Here is a 24,713-nt window from a genome sequence, read left to right as displayed (position 1 = left end):
CTTTAGAAGATTCCTTGCCTCATTTAATTCTCTCATTGCAGATTTAACCAGGAGTCCAGGAAGATATAGAACTTAACCGGCACTTCCAGAGCACAGACCTTGGTGATTTCTGAGCACCTGAGGAGTGGTGGAGTGACTGGGAGGAAGCAGTTGCTTCAGTCCTTCCTTCTCTCAGCAGCAAGCACCAGGAGGTGTGAAATGACAGCCACGGAGATCTGGGATCAAAGGTACTCTTTCCCTCAATAACCCACCAGGTAAATGCAGAAGCTGCCTTCCTGAGGAGCTGCAGGAAGGCAGTGTGTAAGTGGAAGATGTGCAGGTTCACCCACATTTCCCTTTGTCTGGGGTATCTCTATGGCACAAAGCAAATTCTCCTTTGGTTTTCTCTGGCGAGGAGATTCATCCCTGCAGGGCAACATGGCAGGACAGCATTCCTCAGTAAACCCTCCTTGGCCAGACACTTGCTACTGTGGTGGTTCCAGTGCTCTAATGAGGGCTAATTCTGCAGGAAATAATTGGTGTTTTGATTTTGAAAGGCAGCAAGGAAATAAAGGCAGGCAGTAACATAGAAATATAAAAATTAAATAAAATGTCAGCCTTTTAGATTGCCTTAGCTGGCCATGTCAACCATTCTCTGTTGCCTCTTCTCCCCACATAGGGATCCAGCTCTCTTATAGTACAGCATCATTTGGGCTGTGGGTCCTCACACACTTTACGTTCTCCGGTGGGAATGTGGTCAGAGTGATCAAAGACCTGATGCAAATTTGCCTGTTCCTCCCTCCCTTGATTTATACAATTTACGAAGACCCCCCATCTTGAGGCCAGAGGTGCCTTTCCCTCCCTTCCACCCAGGGAAAGTCTCTGTTTGTCTGTAAACCAAGTGTAGGACTGGTGTCAGGCTGAAAACCAAGAAGGATGAAGGGGAAAGAGAAGTGAAGGCTGCAGCTCTGGTGCAGCGTGGGCTGGGAAAGTGATGGCCCAGGGCACCACGGAGCTTGGTGCAGTTTATGATGGTTTTGCATCTCGGGGACTTTGCTGATGAATGTGAAGATGCAAGTGAAAAGAGTTGCTTCCAGGACAAGAGAATTTGCTAATAAAAATGTCCATTTTTCTAAAATGCTGGGTGCCTTAAATGTCCTGGGCAAAGAACGTGTTGATAGAATGGTGGGACCTCTCCCTATCACACATGGTTTGTTTGCAGAGTGCCACTCCAAGGGAGGGCAGCTCTCTCCTGGATGCAGAGATGGGAAGGGCTGTGAGTCACCATTTGCCTTGCACACAGAAAGCTGGTTGTCACCAGCTTCACATTAAAAAAGAAAAAAATAAAGCAAAAGTCCACTTGTGACAAAGGTTGGTTGCCAGTGGGTTGTGGTGGAGGATGCATGTGGAAGAACAAGGATGCACAGGAGGAAGTTTTGACAGCATTTGATGAGGAGTGGATGGAGAACACACATCATCATTTCTCCCAGATCCCATCACTGAAACAGGAGGGAGACTTTTTCCCAAGCCTCCCAAGGCATTACAATCCCTGCACATCAGCTCCATGTTACTTGCTGCAGTGCAGCACACGGCTAAAGTGCTGCCAGACACCCCATGTGTGCTTCATGCATGAGCAAACCTGCAGAGGCTCTCCCCAGGGCCCAGGGTCCCGATTTGGGCAGCCCCCACCTTTGTGAGGAGACTCATGGCATGCAGGGGAATACTGTGCAGGAGAACCCCGCTCCAGACAGGAGAGTCCTCCGCATCCCCAGCAAGAAAAACATTAGTGGGGTTTGCTTCCCTCATTGTCACACAGAGTTTACATTGCTTGTTACGGCAGGTCTGGTTAGACAAATCATTTGTCTTTCGCTCAGTGTTTTCATAAATAGCTTCAGGTGGCCATTTGGCAGGTTGGTGCTGCTCTACATTCATTGGGAAACAGCTCAGTCCACCTGGCAGTGTCCTCCTGCAGCCCATCATCCCTGGGAGGAGGTTGAAGCTCCTGCCCTCGTGCTGCAGCAGGGATGTGCACCAGCCAGTATTGCTCTGGGGCTTTTGGGGTGCCCATGGTCTGGCTTGCCAGCCTGCCCACTACTGGATGGCATTACTGTGTCAAGTCATGCTCTCTGCTCTGAGCTCCTCCAAAAGTCACCCTACCCAATGGCATCTCCAGCCAAATTAAAGGGTAACTCAACCTGCCACCAGTTGCTGGCTGCCAATTGGCAAGGCCTACTGGGACAAAAGGCTGTAGCCTTAAAGCCACTTAAGAGAAATTATGATGTCTCTGGCTATTTAGTATAATAATAATACAGAAGAGTGAGAGTGGGTGCTGCAGCAGCAGCAGCGCAAGTTTTGCCAGCGCTCATCTGTCAGAGCCCAGCCGGATGGTAGCAGCACAGTGCAGAGTAAAATGCCAATCCTTCGGGTTCCTCTGAGCCCTGGGAAGCAAAGTAAACCCCTGCAAGCACAGAACAATGCCCATGCCATGCTGAACAGCTGCAAAGAGGAAAGAGGCTTGGAGGAGGAGGAAAGAGCTTTGAGTGAGCTCGGCCATGAGCACAGCTGGATGTATGTCCACAGCATCAGGGCTACCCCGGCTGACAGACACAGCTGCTGCTGCCTTGCAAGGTTGGAGCTAACAGCTGTTATTCCTCACTGGAATAGCAGGGCACTGTCAGGAGGGGAGGGTATCATGAATGCACTGAGGCAGAGGGCTGACTGGAGATTTCCCTCAGAGTCTCAGTGTGTGAAAAACCACTCCCCACCCATATCACATACACCTTTGCAGCCCTTGGTACCCAAGGGGCAGTAGCGATCATGTTCTTCTTATGATGAAGAGTTCAAGGACAAGCTCCAGGCTGGTTCCTGCCAGTGATTCCCAGCAAACTATGTCCTGTAATTTGAGGGGCATAGGAGTTTTGATTGATAGAAAACACAGCAGGTCAGCTGTCACCTTCAGAACTGAGCAGAAAAATAGAGAGGCAAGGCAATTTTTTCTGTTTTTTCTTCTTTTACATTTGACATCCTTGCTTGTATCAGAAGTAGTGTGGCCAGCAAGGCATAGGCAGTGATTGTCCCCCTGTACTCAGCACTGGTGAGGCTGCACCTTGAGTGCTGTGTCCAGTTCTGGGTCCCTCACTTCAAAAAGGACATGGAGGTGCTGGAGCAAGTCCAGAGAGGAGCAACAGAGCTGGTGAAGGGTCTAGAAAAGATCTCTTACAAGGAGCAGCTGAGGGAACTGAGGTTGTTTAGCCTGGAGAAAAGGAGGTTCAGGGGAGATCTTATCACTCTCTACAACTCCCTGAAAGGAGGTTGTGGCCAGGTAGGGTGTTTCGGTTTGGCCTAATTTAGAAATATATCCTCTGAGAGAAGGCAGGTCACAACCATCCCTCCCCCACCAGGTTCGGGAAAAATAAATTTTCCTCAAAGGAAAGTGAAAGAGATAAAAACTATTTATTTAACAAATGCACGGGAAAAGGAAAATAATGCTAAATAATAAAATCTCTCGCTGTGGAGAATAAAACCTGGGAAAGTGTTAGAGTCCTCCCTTTGGTCTCCTCGGAGCTGGGCTTGGCCCAGGGCCAGGCCCTCTGCGCTCAGTGGAAAGTCCTCCCAATGTGTTCTGATATTGAAGCAGTCCAGCAGAAAAGGGAGAAAACCTGAAATTCCAGGGAAGGAAAAAAGTTCAACTCTCAGTCTCTCTCCGGAGAAAAAGAAGCTGAAAAACTGGCCAAAAGCTGACTGAGAAGCCACAAGCCGGGTGCTTCCTCACTCCCCTGCCGCAGCTGGGGAAAAAAAAAAGTGGCTATCTCTGTGTGACCTTGAGCAAGCTGCAAACTGCTTTGAAAAAGTTTTGCTCAGTTTTTCCTTCCCCCTCTCAGGCTCAGTTTAGAGGCATAGAAAAGCACAAAAATTAATTTCTGGGCATAGGGCAGCGATATGGGATACACATCATAAAGTCACCCCAAGACATTGGGGTTGGTCTCTTCTCACAAGTAACAAGAGACAGGGTGAGGGAAAATGGCCTCAAGTTCTGCCAGAGGTTTACTTTTGATATTAGGAAAAATTTCTTCACTGAAAGAGTTGCGAAGCACTGGAACAGGCTGTCCAGGGAAGTGGTAGAGTCACCACCCCTGAAAGTGTTCAAGGGATGTGGCACTTGAGGACATAGTTTAATGGTGAACGTGGTGGTGGTGCTGGGTTAATGGCTGGACTTGGACGTCTTTTCCAATCTGAACAATTCTATGATTCTATGATTTTGGTTTACGTTTCTCTTGCTACAGAGATGGTGTGCAGGTGCACATGCTGATACTCGTATGACAGGCACCTGTTGCCCATGCACTGGGCTGTCTGAATCCCCTACCTGCATTCTGTGCATCACTCTCAGTCTCCATAATTTTTTTTGCTTTAGGAGCTTTTTTTCACCTTTCCCTCCCTCATTCAAGGAGCCTTCTCCCCTTGGACTTTTGGAGGTGATTAGACTATTTCGTGAATCTTGAAAAATCAGTGGACACTCCTTCCACTCAACAGAGACCACTTCCAGTCGAAGAGAGCCAGGTGTCAGAGGGCTTCCTACCAGGGAAGACCCACACTCAGCCTTCCCCTGTGTAGCGGGTTCAGTTTGTAACTGGGTAGAAATACTAATTAAGTGTAGTGGTTTGGTTCAAAATATCCATTACTTACTTATTTTTCTTCTGTGAGATAAGAATTAGGAGAAAGCAAAGCAGGCACAAAACTTAAAAGAATATAAAGAAGTTTATTAACAGACATAAAAGAAAGAAAAAAAAAGTCAGACTAAACCTTCAGAACACTTCTCCTCCCCCCAGCTTTCTCCCTTCTCCCACTGACAATGTAAAAAGACAACCCTTGAGATTTCAGTCAGTTTACCACCTCTATAATTTTTTCAGTTCACTTAGGGAGAGGAGTCTCTCTTACTCATGCTAGGGAGACATCTCCACAAGAAACAGTTCTCTCATGGCTTCACTGTCACAGCGAGACAGCCGCCCGGGTTCATTCTCTGCTCGCATGTGAAAGTCCCTTCCCTCATCTTACAGCTTTCCCCACAACTGCTTTTGAGGGTCCAATCTTGAGCTACTGGGGTACCATTTTTAAGGAAAGAAAAGGTTCTCTTCACCTATCTCTGGGAGCGTCTTCATCTCCAGGAACAGAAGTCTTGTCCATCCCTGGGAGCAAGGGTCCTCATAATTTTCATCTCTCTCTGTTCAAGCTTCTCATCAAATCACAGCTACTTCAACATTTGCTTATTTCAGCACAGGTACTTTTGCTCATGATTGCAATTTGAATGCTCTACCCCCCCCATGCTTTCATGAAATTACAATGTGTACTCTGATATATCATAGTCCATCACCATAGCTTTACAACAGAATTTCAGCTTCTAGGCTTGAAGCATCTCCTCTTTCTTCTCCCTCAGGGTTTCAGCTCTCCCTTCTTTACTGACTTTGGTGTCTCTATGGTGTTTTTTTCACTTGCCTCCACCTTCCCTCTTCCTCTGACTCGGAAGAGGATTGATGTCTGCAGGCTTCATCTGTTCTGGAGGAAACTTACAGCACTAAAAGAGTTCATCTCACCCAGCCCCGCAGCTGGAATTCGCTTATCGCTGTTGGCCACATGATCTTTGCCAGGCAGTGGCCTCAGATGAATCTTTGGCCGCACTGGAGGCGGGGGGAGCCGGGCTGCGCCACCCGCACGGAGCAGGGCTGCGGGGCTGGCTCGCACTGAGGGGCTGCGGGTGGAACAGGGCCCCACGGCTCCAGGATGGCTGTCTCATGGCTGGCCCAGGCCAAGCAGGGCCCGGCCTGGCCCCGCTGCGCCGCGCTGCGGGCTCCCAGTTACCTGTCCAAAGGCCGGAAGCAAGAGAGGTTTCCCAAGCTCTGCTCATTCTTAAATGTGGATCACAGAGGTGTGTCAAGCTTCTTAAGTGGCTTAAAAAAGTTGCCAATACTCAAACTAGCCAGTTGATTGGTTCTGTTGGGTCATAGAGGAAGCTGTAAGCACCTCTTTGCAAGAGAATCACTTCCGTGGCTGAAGCCCTGTTTACTAAAAACCCCAACTATACTAAACCATGACACCCTAGGACCCCAGATGGCTGCCTGGGGGCTGCTGCTTGACCTACACTGCTCAGAAGTGTCTTTAGCTCTTGCTCTGCACAGCCCATGTAGCCAGGCAGGGGAGTGGGTTGTGCAGCAGCGGGCACAACCACTCCCCAAAAGTCTCCAACAGAGCTGTGCCAGCTCATGCCGCTAGTGAGTCATCTGGGAATCACTGATGTGAAGGGAATGGCTCAAGGTGCTCCTCTCCCAATTACTAATCGTGGGGTCACTGCTGAGTCAGAGGCAACATTTAAGGATCAGGAGTCATGCCTGCCACAAAACAGTACCTGCTGCAGGCTGCCTGCTCCTGCCCTTGGGATCAAGAGGGTAGTGACATGCAAATAAGGGAATCAGGGAGACAGCACCTGCACTGATGTCAGGGGGCTATGTCATGATGTATGCGGGAAAGTTGTCTACGTGACACAAATAAAAAACATCCTCCCTGTCAGATAACACAGGCCTGAATTTAGATCACAGGGATGCTGCTCTGCTTTATTGAATTGGTCAAACAATTAACCTAATTTTTCATTTTTAAGACCACATACGTCCCATAAGAATTTAAATATCATCAAGGAGCTAATACCATATGTGAGGTTTAAATATAACCTGTTGGTAGCTGGTAAGAAAATCAAGGAAATAAATAAATTGAAAAGGCATGTGTTAGTGAAGAAATTTTTAGAAGACTTAAAACCAAAAATGGTCCGTGAGCAAAATTAACCTGGTGTGTCTGATCCTGGACTGAGAAACTTATGAGGGAAACAAATGTTTTGGTCTGTACAAAGTAAACTCAGTCACAAGCCGGACCAGAGCGATCCTTGCTGTACAGCTTTCAGCCCTGTGCCTGTGCTGTGAGAACCCCTTTGGTTAACCGAGCATCAACCGAGTGTCCTGAGTGGGATCTGCTCCCCAGCACTGCCAACACTGTGTTCAGTGGGATGTTTCCCATACTTGCTGTTATTTCCTAAATGTCCAGCAGCAGGCTGGTATGAGGGGGTCCAGAGCTGCTACTCCTTAGCTCCCAGAGAAAAGGCCAACACACTAAAGCACCCCAACCTGCAGGAGCAAGTCCTTACAGCTAGACCCAGTTTTCCTGAGTTTTAGCCCAGATCCAGTGCTCCCAGAATGAGCTCTTCTGCTTCCCTGGCTGGTGGCGCTGCTCCTAGGCATCCAGGTCCAGTCATGTCAGATCATGCCTCTCCTGCACATTTCTGGCCAGCCAGGCCTTCCCACAGTGATTTTTCCTGCTGCATTATTCTGCAGAGACACCGAGGAGCTGCTTCATACTGGACATGTGAGGTCCTGTCTACACTCCCAACAGTTACCCAACACTTTAGTCGGTCACTTGGGAACAAGAAGTAGTTTTAATGATGTTGCCCTTGTTTCTTAAAATGCACTTGTCTTTCTGCAGCTTTTTTTTCTGTCACACCACTGTCATAAGCAGGAGTTTGCTGCTTCCCAACACACGTCTCTCTGCCAGTCTCTTTCCCTGGCAGCACTTTATTTGATGAAGGTGAGGGACACATGGACACTTATTAGGAACACATGGGAAACAGCCAGAGGGGCAGTGGATGGTCATTTTCTACGTACCCCCAAATCAGTGCTCACCTCTGTGTTTACAGGGAGAAAATAAGGATTTGGGCTTTAAATGTATTTTGGGGTAGAGTTGGGTTCAAAGCTGAAGCAGTTTACTAAAATCTCAGCATCTAGAGTGCTGTAATGGTTGGTGGTTGCTAGAAATCTCAGGGGGTTGCACAGCATTCCCACAAGCTCCAAAGGGAAAATGGAAAAATCATGTCTTGGCAGCAGGTAAGAAACAGTGTGGCAGAGCTGGTGTGGGCTTGAGGCATGCATCACATGGGCCTTCCCTGTTGTGGATTTTTGGTGTTAGATTTGAGGACTGGCTCTGACTGCTTTCTGTTGGCATGGAAAGCCTTTAAGCAAATCAAGAATTGTATTTCATATTCCATGATGCTGAGAAGAAAATCTCTCTCAAAATGACATTCCCACCTCAAACTTTTCCAGTGGGCTCTGCAGAGGCAGGAAATTCAGAAGGTTTTCCTAATTCTGCCAGGGGCTCTAGAGTGGATTAGAGCTCTTTTTTTCCTTTTGGCAAGGAGGAGGCACCGACCCTGATGCAGCTTTGCAGACATGCTAGAGCTCTAGACATGAAAAGTGTTGTTTTGCCTCTGTTTTGACTTTTTATTGTGTTCACTTGCAGGACTCCTGTAATTATTTTGCTTTGTTTGTTTTGTTTCCAAACAAAGAAACAGCTTTTCAACCTAAATTTAGTGCCCCCGTGTTTATGAGCAATTTGCAATTAGCAAACAACGTATCTGTATGTGTGTGGGGGGGGAAAGGACCATGTTAGTACAGGGGGGATGGGTTTTTCTCACAAATAAACAACATGTAGGAAAATATGGTTAAACCTGTGTATTTCTGCCTGTTTCTTTCCTGATGCAAACATGGGAATTGATGATAAGGCTATTGATAGAAGCTGTCTCTGAACTGATTCACAGATTTCAGCAATGTTCTCCCCAGCTTGCTCCTTGCACCTGACCCCTCTATGGCCCTCTGCATCCTGTACCCTGCATCCCTCTCCCACTCGCTTAGAAGGCATTTGCAGCCTTTTCTGGCTGCTACAGTGATATTTAAATTGGAAAATGAAAGCATTGCATATTAACAGCATCCTCTTAAATTATACTCAATCCCTCTTTAATCTAATTGCTGCAACCCCCATGATCCCTGCTTAACTGCAATTTTTTTATTGATCTACACCACTGCTCAAGTTTTCTCCCTTGCCTTGTCTGCTACACTTTGGATACATCTCTGTCTTTCCCTCTTCCCTTCTCTCTGCCCTTTCTTGAGGGTATTCCTGGCAGTATATGTGAGTTTTATTATGAAAGAGAGTGGTTATTATCCAGTGCAGTAGCTTGGAAAGGGTGGAATTTGCATTTTAGCATGGAGGAAGGAGATTTGCTGCCATCTGCACCTGGTGAGAGAAAGAGCTCCACAGCTGGAGGCAGCTGCCAAACTTCTGCCAAGCACCCCGCCTATGAAATAAAGCAGGCTGCTCAGTTCTGCACCCAGTACAAGTGTTAGGTCTACAAATACATTATCAGGCAAAATGCTTTTAATCATAGAATATATTTGGATTGCATGCAGCTGGATCTAGGCTGGCAAGAAATAGCCATACAGATCCAGAAAGAGGGCTTTTTTTTCCTATTTCCATAGTCTAAGCAGTGAGATCCACTGGGCTATTATCCTGGTATTCATGTGAGTACTAAACACAATTCATATCTGTCACACACATGCACTGCAGAGCAAAATGAAACTCCTGGAAATTTTACATTAGATACAATTAACCTGTTGTCAGCCCATTACATGAGGCTGCTAATAAAAAAAAGGGAAAAGAAGGAAAACAAATTTACAATGCTATTTCCTTATTGCATGGGCAAATGCCCTGTATAAGGCACAGAACTTTCCAAGAGCAAAGTCCAGGACTGCGAGGAATATGGCAGATAGGGGTTGGTGCAGTAGATGATGAACTTGTGCGTTAACGATGCCATCATACTGACTCACATAATCTTTCTAGGGAGTTAAATATACGTAGAACTGGGTTTTTTAATGATGAATGCTTTTGGGTTGCAGCCGAGCTACACATCAGGGCTGTGCAGGGGTTGCAGGTGAGTGTTGGGGCCAGCTGCTGGACTTCCCCACAGGGCCCTGCCATAAGCAAACCCTGCAGCCCTGGGGGCTCCCCCAGTGGTGACTCGCGGGGTACTTCTGCCTTCCCAGCCAAGGGGAGGTGGCTTCCAGTTTGAATTCGGGTGTACATGTGGCACTGTGTCCTACCCCAGCTCTGCAAAAGCCTTCATCCTCACCATCACCCTGCACCACAGGGGCCTCTGGCTTGGGGGCAGAGCTCACATCTCAAGGACAAGGTGATCCCTTCCAGGCTGCCTCTGAGGGACTGTGGCTCCTGGCCCTGAGCATGCCAGTGTGTGGACACCTGCCTGCCAGTACCTAGGCTGGGGCCCTGGCCCTAGTTAATGTACCAGCACTGAGACAGCATTTCTAGAGCCTTGGGGCAAAAGCTGTGGCTGCTGTGTAAGGATATTCATCTGAGTAGTTCACTTAGTACAGGGGCTGTGGGGCAAACCAGCCTTATGCTGCCTGTCTGCAGGGGCAGCCCTGCTTTCACTGCAGAGTGCCAGAGCTTGGTGCCTGGGTTTCTCACCTTGGGGGTTACTAGCTCAGCTGCAGAAAACCTGAGAATAATTAATTCCCTTCCCTTCCCTTCTTATTTGTTTATTTGTTTTTCATGAGTCACTGCATAAATAACTGTCCATGTTAAATGCTCAGGTGGGAAGGTTTCGGTGTGGGACCTACCAGTACTGTGTTGCTGGTACTCAGTGCCAGCATTCCACTAGGAAGCCTGTCATCACAAGCTGCAGATCAACCTGCAGGGAGCCTTTGAATACCACCAGCAATACATACATTTGATTCCTCAGGTAAATACAAATTGAAAAGGTAATTTAATCAGCATTTAAGTTAGCAATGTAATAGGACGTGGTGTCTGCTCAAATTTGTTTGTTCTAGTCCAGCTTCTGTCCAATGCCGACCGAGACTCTGAGGGCTCTGCTGTGCTGCTCTCAGTCCCATCTTTGTCTTCGTGTCTTGCTTTTCAGGAGGCTGTGCTGCAATCATATGGCTCTGCTTCATGAGCCTTGCATGCTCCTGTTCATCTCAGGCTGCTGTAGTAAATCAGGAGGAACCTCACTGACATCCATGATATCAAGCATAAAAGCAGTGAGAGCCACATCCAGAGTAGCAGGGTGATTCACTGCCTTACTATTTGCAGGCTAGGCTTGCATGGCTGTCGTGGATGCAAAGGGAAGGGAATTGCCACAGCTTGGCATTACTCTTCCCCTGCATGCCTCTAGTGCCATCCTTTCATCTGTCTTAATGAGGAGATTTAATGTGTCAGTGGGAAGGAGATGGGCTTACAGGAGTCACTCTGAATTCCTAGTACCTTGTACTTCCATGGCTGTGGATGGTGCACATCAGTTGGTAAAATGACACAGGATCTCTCCATCTACCCCCAAAAAATTTGGGTGTTGTACGGACCCTTCCTGTACTGGCTCTGCAGGTGGACCTGGGGAGAGGCGAGAGGCAGAGAGCGCTGTGGCTGCACGGGAAAACCACACCAGAGTTACGGATGGATCCCGGCATCGGGACCAGCTCCAGCCCCAAGCTCCAGGGCTGCGGGACGTGCGAGGCTGCGGCAGGAGGACCAGCAGGAGAGGATGGGTGAGCGCCGGGCTTCCACCTCTGCCTTCCTCCCTGACCTCTTCCTCTTTGTTTTCTTCCTGTTGCTCAGAGCAAGCTGCTGAATCAGAGCAGCAGGAGCAGGAAATTCTCTGTTTGGAGGGTGAGATCAGAGTATTGTTCCTGCTAAGCAAAAGCATTTTATTTTGCTTTGCCTGCGATTTCATCGCGACCAGGAGGCTGGGCAGCGTGCTCGGTGGCCACCCTGCTCACAGGCTGCTTGTTTCCCTCACACCATCATGATAGCACAGATTGCAAATACAATTACACTGGTTTCACAAATGAAGTATTGCGTGTACTGTAATGAAGTGTGAGTTGGATCAGTAAGAACAAGTCATAAGACTTTTTCCACGCCCATTTTCACAATGAGTAATTGTAATTATTCCATGCCATCCTGAAGACTCTGAATTTTAATTATATTGTAAATTGTTGTGAAATGCTTAATTTAACACAAGAGAAAACACAAGGGGGGGGGAAAAGAAGCAGCTTTTCATCTAGGGATGTTACAATGGTTAACAGGATGCTCTTCGAGGTTTTATTAGCTGAGAAAGTGGGACTTTATATTGATGGATAAAGGTTTGAATTTAATTGTTTTTGGCTCTGAAGGCTTACAAAGAGATACTGTCATTGGGCTGCAAATGATATTTCTCTTACAATGCAGAGGATGCCTTTTCTCTGTCTAAAAGAAAAGCACAATTCTATTGCCTTTCTTCATAAATGGTCCTTTCAGTTAGAGAGTTTGCATGGTGAAGCCCACAAAAGAGAGAGCAAAATCTGTTTCTCTGAGAGCCTCTCTCATAGAGGAAAATCAGGATTTTCTTTCAAAACTTTTAGTGCTGAAAGCAAAAAGAAATTCTTAACAATTTATGGCAACACTGCTTTGGCAGTACTCATTTTGACCAACAGTACATTGGTTTGAAATTATACTCTTTTCCCAGATGCAGATTAATGTCTCTGTTCCCATGGGTCATGGCACCAGACCCAAAGCCCTCACAGTCCACAGTGCCCACACATTAATTTATATTCTTAAATCATAGCTAAAGTCATCATCCTGTTTTTCCCTCTCCAAAAGTATTTAGATGAGATACCCACAATTTTCATAGCTGAAATCAAGACATGTGCATCTTGCCTTATATGAATATGCTGAAGAGGAACCTGAAGAGCTTCTATTTTAATAGGGAAAAGATTTAGAGTTGGGTTTCTTTCTCCCCTCTCAATTGGTTTCGTGCCTTGAGTAACATAAAGCTATTCATAGTTTTGCAGGTTACTGGACTTCCTCCACCCAAAAAGCATCTTATGCTTTCCCCAGCTTCTCCTTCTGCTCAGAGAGCTGGGCAAGCCATGGTAGCACTGGAGTCGGGGGAACGTGGAAAGCTGCTGAGCTCTCCCAGACCCTCGGAATGCAGCACATCAAAGGATCAGGTCCAGGTCTCCTGACTCATGCTCTTCTTCCATGATCCTTGCACTGAGGCAGATCTTGTTGTTTGCTCACAAAAATGCAGCCTTGTTATTATTTCAGTGTTGTAAGGGGAGGAATGAGCACACTTTGAGTTCCTGCTTTTTCCAAAGGCTATTTCTTAGTTCAGAAAAAAAGGACAGGTTTTTTTCCCCCAGTGTGAAACCCTGCAGCATCTTCTGCTGGTGCACAAACTGGCAGAAGCCCTCTTGGGTGAAGAGACTAATGGTGATCTCCTCAAAGCATGAAAACCCCTGGGATTGCTCACTCTACCCCATGGGTGCTCTTCTTGAACTCCCAAGGTCTCACTGCACCTTTTGCAGAGGTGAGGGATGAGCTGATACAGGGAGGAAGGAGCTTTGCATTGCTGAGGAGCAGTTGGTGGAGCTGGAGCTTGTTTGGTGGGGTCCACTTGCAGATGGCTGGAGCTGCTCAAGCTTTGGCCTCTTTCACTCTTCCATGGAGGTGAAGAGCAGGAGCTCATCTTGGGCGAAATCTTCCTGGGCATGAGAAGGAAAGGATTAACTAATGGACAGGGTAATTAAACAGTGGGTGATTGCCATCTTCTTTTCCTGTACCCTGCCCTGGGAGGGTAATAACAGGTTAGGCCATATCAAAATGTTCTTGAATACCTTTAGTGACATGACAACAAAAGTTAACTGCAAAAATTTCTAGGAATTCATGGAGTCAGCAATGTGTCTTGGCACTTGACAGTTCTGGTTTTACTCTAGTGAGGCAGCTCCTTGGAAGTGCTCACGAGCAGTGGTTTGGTAGCAGATAGGTGCCATACCATCTTTCCATTTGCTTCCAGGAAGACTGCGAAGTCTTTCTGTCCTTCTCCAGTAGCAATGGTTACATGAATGATCCCACTCACACAATGTTTCTTTCTGTAAAGAAGCATTTGGAAAGAGGAGTATGGGGTAAACAGAGTTTTTCATGGGCAAGGCAGAACAGGTAAAAATAGGATTGTCATCTCCATCAACCCTTTAGTGATAAAATAGGGCTGTGAATAGCATAACTTGTCAGTGAGACAGCTATTAGCCACAGAGTGCTGTAGATTGTGCTTCTCAAGGGCTGAATTTGTTATGGAAATTGGAATTCATTCCCTAAAGAAATCACATCCCAGAGCAATCCCATTATAAATGCATGGCCAGCAGGTGGAAGACAGCAGGCCTTGGCCATGGTAAACACAATGAGTGTGGTAACTTTAGCTGTTTGCTTGTTCTTCTTCCTCCTGTGCCATTTCCCATCACTGCGATGCTGAGGCAGATCTGCATTGCTGTCATGCCCACAGGCCAGTGATCCTCACAGCCAGGCACTGCACAACAAAATAAAGGAGCAGCTCTCCTATGGCTATGGGGCTAACAGTTTGGTGTTTTCTACTCCACTGCTTCATCCTTTGATCATATTATCCCAGCTCAGCAAGCAACACAAACCCAATTTTTAATTCAGGAAAATGGCCAAGACATTTTTCTTCTTCTGGGTAAAATAAACACAAATGCTGGCTGTAGGTTGTCACCGACTCCTACTCATTTTCATCCTGCTGCATTGGGAATTAGAGCACAGTTTAATAATACATAAGGACAGGAATGATGCATTGAGGGCTTAAAACTGATTTTAGTCCTCATAGCTTACTTTACCACAGAACAGTGCAGCATTGGGATGCTGTGTGTTTATTGCTACATGGGTAGCAGCATGGGTTACAGTAAAGGAAGTGCCTCTTTTGGACTGAAAATGGATGAGTTTATAATTTAATTGGGGTGTTTATGATGTGCAAGTGCCATGCAAGTACATGTCACACACATGTCAGAAAAGCAATGTGCCCAAACCGCAAGGTGTGTGACCCTGCTGCCTTTCTGACCCCTCCAGCCCAACTCAGTGCCACTGTTGCACCCTCAGCTTCTCTGGCTCTGATGGCAGCAACCAAAATAAAGGTGGATCCTGATTTTTTTCCAGGGGGATGCGACCCTGCACTTTACACTTGCTGCCAAGTGGCTGCTCTATTTGCTTGAATCCAAGGAGAACTCATAAAGAAGCAAGCACAGTAAATGATTGCCTCTGTTAAGATGTCCAAAACTGATTTCCTGCACTGACCACAGCTTAATGAATAATGTTCCCAGCAAAGTTTAAAGGTACAGGGTGGGAAAATGTTGTTGCTACAGATGTCCTCAATGATGCTAAATCCTCCTTTTCATCGTGCTCCAGTGCTTTTGCATGGACGCTCTGTACTGCACATGTCCTCACAGCTTTGACCAGTGCTCACAGATAATTTTCTGCTGCTGCTAAGGGAGCTCATATTGTGTTCATGCTGAAAGCTGCATCAACAAGATCGCTGCAGGAGCAGGTCTGAAAAGATGCTGCAGAGCTGGAAATATCTGGGAGGAGAAGCTGGCTGTACAAGCTGGCCACTGCTGCTGACTGCTGCTCTGAGCAGCTGGAAATCAAGGCAGGTTTTGACCAAGGGTGGGCTAAAGCACTCGGGGCCCTTGTGCTTGGGTTTGGGCCAGTCCAGCTGTGATTCCAGGTGCTTTATCTCACAGAAGAGTCACCTGCCAGAAGTGGTCAGGTGACTGGCTTGTTTTTCTTTTCTGGGAAGCTCCAAGTTGTGATGGTCTTGAGGAGCACAGGCAGCAGTAAAACTGCTGTGTGTCCCTGCCTCCCTCTTGGTGTCTCCCCTTCCCTGCATCCCAGTCTGAATGGGTCCCTGGGATGGTGAGTGGAACAAACAGGAGAAGCTATCTGTGAAAAATCTATTAAAATAATGTTCTTGATAGTGCATTTGCATGTGTAATGGCTGAGGTGCTTTCCCTGGATTATGCCATTGCCAGTTTGGGAATGGCCATAAGGCATATCTGCTCGAAGCTATAGTGAGCAATACTGGGAAGTGCTGGGTGGAGCAGGGAGGGGACAGCTATTATGTGCACATGGCCATTACACATGTAAACACAATATTAAAAACCAGAGCTGGTTGAATACTTCCAAGCATTTCTCTGGCTACCTATTGGAACTAAAGGCAGACATGGGTTTGGCTGGAATCCCTGCCTTTTTGTTCATCATTCCAGTGACCATTTCTGTGTGATAGAAAAATGCCTGCAGAAAATGGATAATAAACTCATGTGTGTCAGTATTTAAATGAGAAAGTTTTGTTCCGTATGGGGTGGGACACTGTCCAACACAGCAGTGGCAGAACAGGATTTCTGAAACCTCCGGACAAGGATTTGCATCCCTCCCTCAAGGAGCAGCGGCTGTTGAGATGCAGTAAGTGAACACAAATCATGCTGGAGAGCACTCAACAAATAGAGCTCCTGGGGGATTGATTCACACCAGGGGAAGAGTGAACATCAGCACGGTCATGCCAAAGGAAAGCAGTGCCCTGTATTTTCACCCATTGTCGTAAGAAGCTCTTCCTCGCAGAGATGACATGGAAAAAGTGGGAACATTTGGACTGAGAATTAGCAAACTGGGACAGAATGTGAAAGAAAATCTAAACCCAGAGACCCTCAGGCTGAAAGACTGAAATTCATCCTGAATATTCAGAAGAGGTGACGAGCCAGTAAAATTATTTGAAGGCTTGGAAAAAGTCCTTACTCATGAACACTGCAGTCTGTTTAGTTTATGATAAAAAGAGCCTGAGAGGTGATGCGATCAGGGTGCAAAGATACTTTCCTAGAGAGAAAGCAGTGCATACTAAAAAGGCTCTGTAAGCAATACTGCCTCCTTGTTTCCTTATATTTTCCCATCTGTCTGTCAAATAATATAGCAGAAAAAAAGAGAAGACAGAGGTGGGACAAACTTTCATAAAGTCAACTTCAATGTCTGACATGCAATTCCTGCCACCATATTTTGCACATAAGTTGCTATATACCAAGTAGGTGCCCCTCAAGGGTAAAAAGGGAGTTCCATTTTCACCATCCAAAATTTGGAACCAGGTGAGTCTCCTTGAAACGCTCACATCCTCTCTTGCCTTCCATGTAGGGAGGGTCTGGACCAAATGTGATGTTCTCTCAGGGTTTGGAGGTAATGGAAGGGTCCTGGCACATGCCAGATCTCCTCCAGGACTCCAGCAGGCAAACCAAACCCGCGCTACTTGCAATGCTGGTGGGAAGTGCACTCTGGAGTGGTTAATGGGGTCATTCTCAGACTTCTGGAAACCTTGAGTGGTTTTTAAAAGTAATAATCTGTTTCAGGAACTAACTTGCTTTGAAGGAAATTAGAGAGGTAGAAAGAAAAAGCAATACAACCTCCAGCTGTCAACCTCTGCTCCTTGTCTCTTCCTGAGGGATTAAGCTGTTAAAACATAATGTAAAACAAATATTTTTCAGGCAAGTGATTGAAAGATAAATGTTGCAGTACTAGGTTTAGTTTAGCAAGCTGCAGCTTTCCCTGAGAGCTCAGCGAAGCTGCTTAGGGCAGTGTGACCATTGTTGCACTCCCGTAGTCCATTTCGGATGGCTCCACAGTTTTGCTCCAGCAACTATCAGCTCTACAACCCAGCGATGGCAAAGGAGGCGAGAAGGGTCTCCCCATGAGGGTTTCAGAGGACTTTTAATAGTTACATCTCATCCTGGCGACCCCCAGAGGTAGAGAGACCTCCTGATCTGGGTGCAGGGGGGTTTTCTCAGGGGCTATGGGGCGGTACATGGGCGGGTTGGGGTACAGGAACCAATAGGGAGGGCCCGAGGGAGTGGCCAGGGCTAGGGGCAGGGGAAAGTGGGGGGGAAATACGGGATCAGAAAATCAGTGGGTAAACAGATCACCACAGATAAAAACTTGCTTGTCTTTTTGCTAGAATTGACAAAACCAAAACCAAACCTAACCGCTCCACACTTTCACACTGATAAAAGAGAAGTAACTCAGTTCTGGCATGAGATATAACCTACAAGGTGTTTCTGTTACTAGAAACAGGCATCCACACTGGGAATAGATGGTACAGATTGATAAAGCAAATAGCAGGTCAGCCAGGATGGCACCGCAGAGGGAGGATGGTTTCTATGGCGATGGAGAACAGCCATGATGGGAGGTATCGTGTGTAGGCGGCAGCGAACAGCAGCCTCGCTCCCAGCAAAAGTGGTTAGTTGCTTTGGAGACAGGTGCGTGCTCAGAAAAAAGCACCTCCAAGGGAATAGGACAGAGACAAAAAGGACTGCAGGATAGCAGCCATGCCACGGGCTAGTCAGGAGGTGAACAAATGAGGCGGCATCAAATGTGATGCATTTTGGTCATTACAAATTCTCTTTTGTTCTTAAACCCCACAGCCATGAGCACACAGTTTGGAAACAGCACACGTCTGGAGGCACAGCATCCAGGTGACAGTGGAGAGAGCAGTGAAGAAGCCTACAAATTAAACAGTAAATAAAAGCACAACTGGTGGGAGGAATAAAAATGACATTTCAGAATGAATGTGCGTCCCTCACTGAAGTCACCACTGCAGCGGTGATCAGCACATGAGCTGATCAAGACTCCAGGAACTGCTTCTTGGTCTCCCACACCAACAGGAGAGGCCCACAGGAAGATACCAGCAGGGAGGTAGTTGGTGGGACGGTCTGTCTCCTCTTCCATACAGTCCCAGGCCAGGAAAACACACAATTGATTATTCAACCTAGAGTTTTCCCCTCTATCCAAAGAGAGTAACTTCCCATGGTGGAAAGCATTAAAGGTGAATACAGTGACATAGCTCATAAAGTGGAGGAGTCTTGCTTGGTGAACAACACAAATACAGTTGATGTTTGGAGACATGGTGGAACCATCTCTATTCAAGAGGATGCTCTAATTTTCCCCCAACCTGTCAAAATCTGAAGAGACCCTGCCTTGTCTTTGTTCCTGGCTAGGTTGAGGCTAAATAAGGGACTTTGCCAGGTCCAGACCTGTGAGACACACCTGAACTGCTGTGTATGGAGACTCATGTTTATGGATCCTCTTACCAACATCTGTATGGCCCTTGTGACAGCTTCAGGTGTTAGGGAGGTGAAAGTGGTTAATCCTCATGGCACTCACTTGAGGTGTCAGCTCTTGAAGTTTGCAGAGGCACAGACATGGACAGGAGTGAGGAAGGAGGGCACCTCTGCGCTGGCACTGCCTGGCTGGCCATAGGTGCTGGGACTCCCATCGGGCTGGGGTGAGGGATGGAGCTGGGGGTGCTCCCTGCCAGTGTGGGACAGGATGGAGGACAACCTGAAGGCACCCAAGTGGAGCAGGAAGACCAGATCCTGAGCTGCCGCCATGCTCCTCAGGGATGCAGGAAAGGAGTGTGGGAGCTGTTTGCTGCCCATTCCCAGTCTGTGAAGTACTGGCATCCATCAGCAGTGACAGTGCCAACACTAATCCAGAGCATCCCCAACTTCACATTGGTATTGTGCTGCACTCCATCACTATTAGCACCACTGCGTTAGGGATAGATGAGTAACCTCAGGTCCTGCTCCCAACACACAGGCCCGAACAGCAAGATCAAAGCTAAAGGATTACTATCTACCATAATGGAACATGGGATGCTGATCATATTTCTACACTAGCCCACTAGTAGCAGGGCTTTAAGAAGCTGAAAATGGCTTTAAAAAGTAATTATATTTTGAGAACTACATCTACAAAGTTTATTGTGCTCATGAGAATATAATTCATATCCTTCCATATATTGACCAATATAATGTATTTTGCAGAGAAAGTTGATAATATTTTACTGGAAAAGCGGTTGTTTAATAGAAAAATGAAGATTTATATAGATTCTTGATTTAACCTTCTAATTTAAACTTCATAAATTTTTGGACCCATTCCTTGTATATGCAAAGTTAAGCTCTTTTTTTTGCCCCCAGAATCATACCCTTTTGCTGCTCAACACCATTCTTATTGAAAAGGATTTACCAACTGTGCAATAGTGAGACTGAAATGGTGTGTTTACCCCCTCCCAGAGCTGCCCTGCAAAATAGATGGATTTCAATGTGCCAGAGTGTCCTCCCTGGCAGGTCCTTGTCCTGAAGAATAACAAGAAATAAAATCTTTGAGAATGAAGATAAATCCTAAATCTGTCTCCTTTCCCATTATGTCAGCCGCATTCACTTCATTTTGGAGCCATTTTCTCAGCAAAATTCCTCCCAGATGTGTTGTTGAAGATAGTGTATCTCTGTAAAGCTGCTAACACTTGTTTTTCTCCTTCAGGTACACGGGGATGGAAAAGGATTTTTAAAGTAGCTAGGCCCTCTGTTTTGACCATTTTCCTCAAAGTTTTTTAAGTAGCTATTGCAAATGAGTCCTTTCTACAGCAAATCAGACCTGAGTCTGATACAATCCAGGTGAATTTGTTACAGCATTTACAGGGCAACTTCTTTCCCAAACCCAACAAGAAGCTTCCTTGGAAAATTAATGTCAAATAATATTACTCATGCTCCTAAAAAGTTTTCAAGAGGAAATTAAAGATAAATTCAGCTTTATGAACAGTCATGGCTATTAGTCACCACTGTTTGTGAGTGAGAGTGACTATGTTTTTGCTTTATTTTGTATTTTGTGTTCACAACCCCTTTCCATTCTCCCTTACAGAAGAGCATGGATTTTTTAACTGAGAATGTGTCTTCAATGTTTCTGAAACTCAAGACTGAAGTTTTCTTAAACTTCAGTTTAAAACAGAATTTAATGCTATACAAACCTGCTTAACTCTCATTCTAACTGACTTAAGCCGTTCTGATTGTCGTGAGCTACAGGACATGGTCTGCAGGTGAAATAATGAGATCAACCCTGGCTACATGGAATATAAATCCAGAGTAGGCCTTTTCTGGGGGTAGCACAGCAGTAGTAGCAAATACTTACACCAAAGGAATTCGCGATAAGAAGCAAACACCTAGTTTCAGGGTTTTACCCAAAGGAAGATACTTGTCATTGGACTGGAATGGGATTAATTAAAGGCTATTTAAAAACTCATTTTCTTGGAGATTTATGGAAATTATTACCCATCAGAGCAAAATGTGCTCCATGAGCACCATAAACACATGCTTGTAGTCAACAGGAGACCATGAACTACTTGTGGAAGAGTGCAAACACTTGAGACAGCTCCATGGCAGCAAAAGCCTCCCCCTGGGAAAAAGAGGAGACATCCTCCCAGATGAACTCTCCTGCTCACTTCGGACGCTTCCTTGAAAACCTCCCAGCCACACGCTGATGTCCATGCATCCTCCTCTGTTCTTGACATTTAACAGGGTCACAGAGTGAAGTGATTGATAGAAAGCTCCTTGTTCTGGCCCAGTAACAAGTGTATACTGGTTTACAGCATTTTTCCATGTAGCTACGCTGAAGTCTTCTAGAAAATGCATGTGCAGGCAGCTCATTCTACAAATCCTCTGGCAACTGTTTGCACCATGGATGGTCGGCTGAATTTAAATGTATAAGGCATATACATTGAGGAATTATATATTCAAATGGAGAAAACTTTCTAGAAATATTATTATTCACCCCCTGCTATCAAGAGATCATAGCAATCCAACAAGATCTGACTGCTTTGAATTATTATTCATGTACCATAGAATATGTATTTTTTAAGTAGCATTGTAGATTAATGTTAGCAAAACGTAATTTGTAATTTAAATGTAAATCAGAATTGACTAAGAATATAATTAAGCTCCGAATGCCTAGGTAGTATCTGCAGACTATTTTGTGGCAGGTTTTTTACTACAATTTTAAAGCACATTACTTGCCCTGAATACCTCAATGCATATTATCTGTACACGTGTGCTATAAAAATGTAAATAATAATAAGAGAGTAGGTTATGCACTGTAAAATTCTAGACTGATACATTTCTGTGAAACTGAAAACTGCTTTGTGCAGAGTTTTATGGGATTCTTTACCGGTTCATGGAGGTTGACTCAACCAGGGGGATGTTAGGAAGAAACAGTCCCCCCATAACTGGTGCTTCTGCTGCTTGAATTTAGTATTTTAATAGAAGTAAAAACCACGATGTCTTCTATTTTATCAAACACAGTCATGCAGCTCTAAGTAGTACATACATATATATTAATATTTGCTTCAGTGCAAGTCAGTCGTAAGTATATATAGAATATATCTATCTTACTGAAATAACCATGTGGTTGCATAAACATTTTGGTACTGGCCAAGATGGTGTGCAGAGTTGTCACTGCTTGCCTGGCCCACTACCCCCTCAGCACAGGTATTTCCCCACCGATGCAACCACCTCTGGGCTGTGCTGTAATGTGGAACCACAGGTATTAGTGAAATTATCTCAGTTGAAAAAGAGACACAAACCTATGTAGCTACACCAGCAGAGACAACTACCTGTGAGGTTGAAATGTAATTCAGATTTTAAAGTAATAAAAATATTTTCTTACAGAAACAGGGGCTTTGTAGCAGTAAGTAATTGCCAAGGCTTTGTGCTTGAGAAATTTAGGGCATTATCTTTAAAACAAAGATGAAGGACTGATCAAAATGAAATAAATCAGTTGAAAAAGGCCGGGACATATCTAATTTTTTTAAAACAGATGAGACTATTTAAAAATGCCTCTCTGTATCTCCGTACTTGGGGCAGCTATCAAATTGCTGCCATTCTCTTCCAGAAGGCAAGGGGACCTCTTTGTTTCCTATCAGCACCTCTGTAGCCTGCCAGCACAAGTACCCAGTAACTGGTGTTCCTGAGGGTTCCCAATATTGAATCCCAGCTGTGCATCCCCACACTGCCTTGGCCATCGCTCCTGAAGGGTCTGGATCCCCGAGAGGCAATGGCTGTTGGGCTGCTTGCTCCTGAATATCAAATCCATAGATCTCTTCTTGTTCTTAATGGCCAGCTATACAGATTTTGAAAGGAGAAGAGCACAAAGATGAAAGGGCGCACAGGAAGGACAGACAAAGGCTTTGAGGACCAAGTATAGACTGCATGTGGTGGGTTAATCCCAGATGGATGCCAGCTGCCCACCAAAGCTGCTTTATCACTGCCCTCCTCAGCTGGACAGGGGGGCAAAAAGAGAACAAAAGGCTCATGATTTGAGATAAGGGCAGGGAGAAAACACTTGCTAACAACTGCCACGGGCAAAAGAGACTCCACTTGGGGAAATTTGTTTAATTTATTATTAATCAAATCAGAGTAGAGTAACAAGAAGTAAAACCAAATCCTAAAAAACCTTCCCCTCCACCCCGCCCTTCTTTCTTTCAACTTTACTCCCCAATTCCCTCCCCTCCTCCCCCCAGTGCTGCAGGGGGATGGGGAATGGGGGCTACAGTTAGTTCATCACACCTGTCTCTGCTGCTCCTTATTTCTCAGGGGGAGGACTCCTCAGTCTTCCCCTGCTCCAGCATGGGGTCCAACCCTCTTTGACAGGCAGAAGTGAAATTATTACTGACAGCTAAAATTAAGATTTTAATAATTACCTGAGCTCTTCTTTGCATAGACTCAGCAGGAGAACATCCTACGATGAGCAGTGTGTCAGCCACTTATCTTGAAGTAAATGAAAGCTGAGGCTTTGCAGCATTGGAAAGATGTTCAGCAACTTTCAATGTTAGGCTCAAGAGTGTTTTCTTAGTATGAAAAGTTCAGTGGGAAGTTCACTTTGTATGAGGTGAGGACAGACAAATAGTATTCAGAGTCTAAATTATGTTTAACATTGCTGAAATGGAAGAGGGGGCGAAAACAAAAAGGGAACAAAATATTATAGAAGATTAAGAGGTGAATTAAGATGATGGCTTCTCTTCCCACACGTAGGTACTGATTTCACACCCTTTCAGAGTTTATATTTGACTTCTCACAGAGCCTTTCAGCATTGCTTTCATTTGTCTGTTCAGTAAAGAAATAGTCCAACATTTGCACATGGATGAACCCTGAGTATGGCTCTTGTGTTCTGTAAGGGTTGTCCAAGCACAACTTTGACCGTCTGATCCTTGATATAAAGAAATCAGATCCTGTTCCAAGGGAAATGCCATCTGCTTTGAAAATTACAAAACAATTACTTTGGTTAGGAAATTCTGATGTTGCAGGGGTGACCAAAGGTTGAGTGGGGATGTACAGCCAAGGGACACTGGAGAGATGGTCTCCCATGTTGACGACCATTTCTTCTTCCTCGAGGAAGGGTTGTGAGATGTCTCTAGAGCAAGACCCCGCTTACCTTTTCTCCTCTGGAGTGAGATATGCTGGCTGAAAAGCCATCTAAGGTTGTCTGTGATTTGACCTGGTGATTTGGGGTTATGAGCCTCAAACTTTAGTTTCTGCAGTTGCTTCAAGAAAACCTTGTTTGGACTGACGTGGGATTTCCTAAAGATGCTCCCTAAACTCTGTGATTTTGCAGGATTAGTGTCTCACAGAAAGCTGGGTTAGTTGCAGTGTGTGTGTGTGTACATTTGTGTGTATATATGTGTGTGTGTGTGTCTACTCCATGATGCTGCCCAAAGCAGTAAAGCCAGTTACCCATCGCCTTCCCTAGATGATCTAGAAACCTCCATGGTCAGAGACTCCCCCTCATAGATGCCTGTCCCAGTTCTGTGCTACCCTCCTGGAAAAAGAGGTTTCCTTCTGTCCAGTCCAAACCTCCCCAATAGTCTAACAAGGGGACAGCTGCCATGGCATGAGGAAGGTTTAATGCCACTGGTCTCTCTGAGATGGATATCTGTTGCCTGGTGTATGCTCTGTTTCAGCCATCATTGAGGAGTTCTTAGACTTGCAGAATGGTTTGGGTTTGAAGGGACCTTAAAGATCATCCAGTTCCAATCCCCTTGCCATGGGCAGGGACACCTTCCACAAGACCAGGTTGCTCAGAGTCCCACCCAGTCTGGCCTTGAACACTTCCAGGGATGAGGCACCCACAACTTCTCTGGGGAACCTGTTGCAGTGCCTCACCATCCTCACAGTAAAGAATTTCTT

General features: G+C 45.8%; 1 long non-coding RNA gene across 1 annotated transcript; it reads left to right on the top strand.

The window, feature by feature from the left end:
• Positions 1 to 10,268: 10,268 nt before the first annotated feature.
• Positions 10,269 to 22,238, top strand: LOC121667008. Its single transcript, XR_006016877.1, has 3 exons — positions 10,269 to 10,600; positions 11,239 to 11,399; positions 18,129 to 22,238. It is a non-coding gene; the product is annotated as an uncharacterized LOC121667008 (long non-coding RNA).
• Positions 22,239 to 24,713: the final 2,475 nt, after the last annotated feature.

This window comes from Corvus kubaryi, unplaced genomic scaffold (assembly GCF_017639235.1).
Source record: "Corvus kubaryi isolate FWS band 111438036 unplaced genomic scaffold, C.kubaryi_AGA036_p1.0 37354, whole genome shotgun sequence".
Lineage (NCBI taxonomy): Eukaryota > Metazoa > Chordata > Aves > Passeriformes > Corvidae > Corvus > Corvus kubaryi.
The sequence above is the reverse complement of the archived record's forward strand: the minus strand, read 5'-3'. Positions and strand labels throughout refer to the sequence as shown.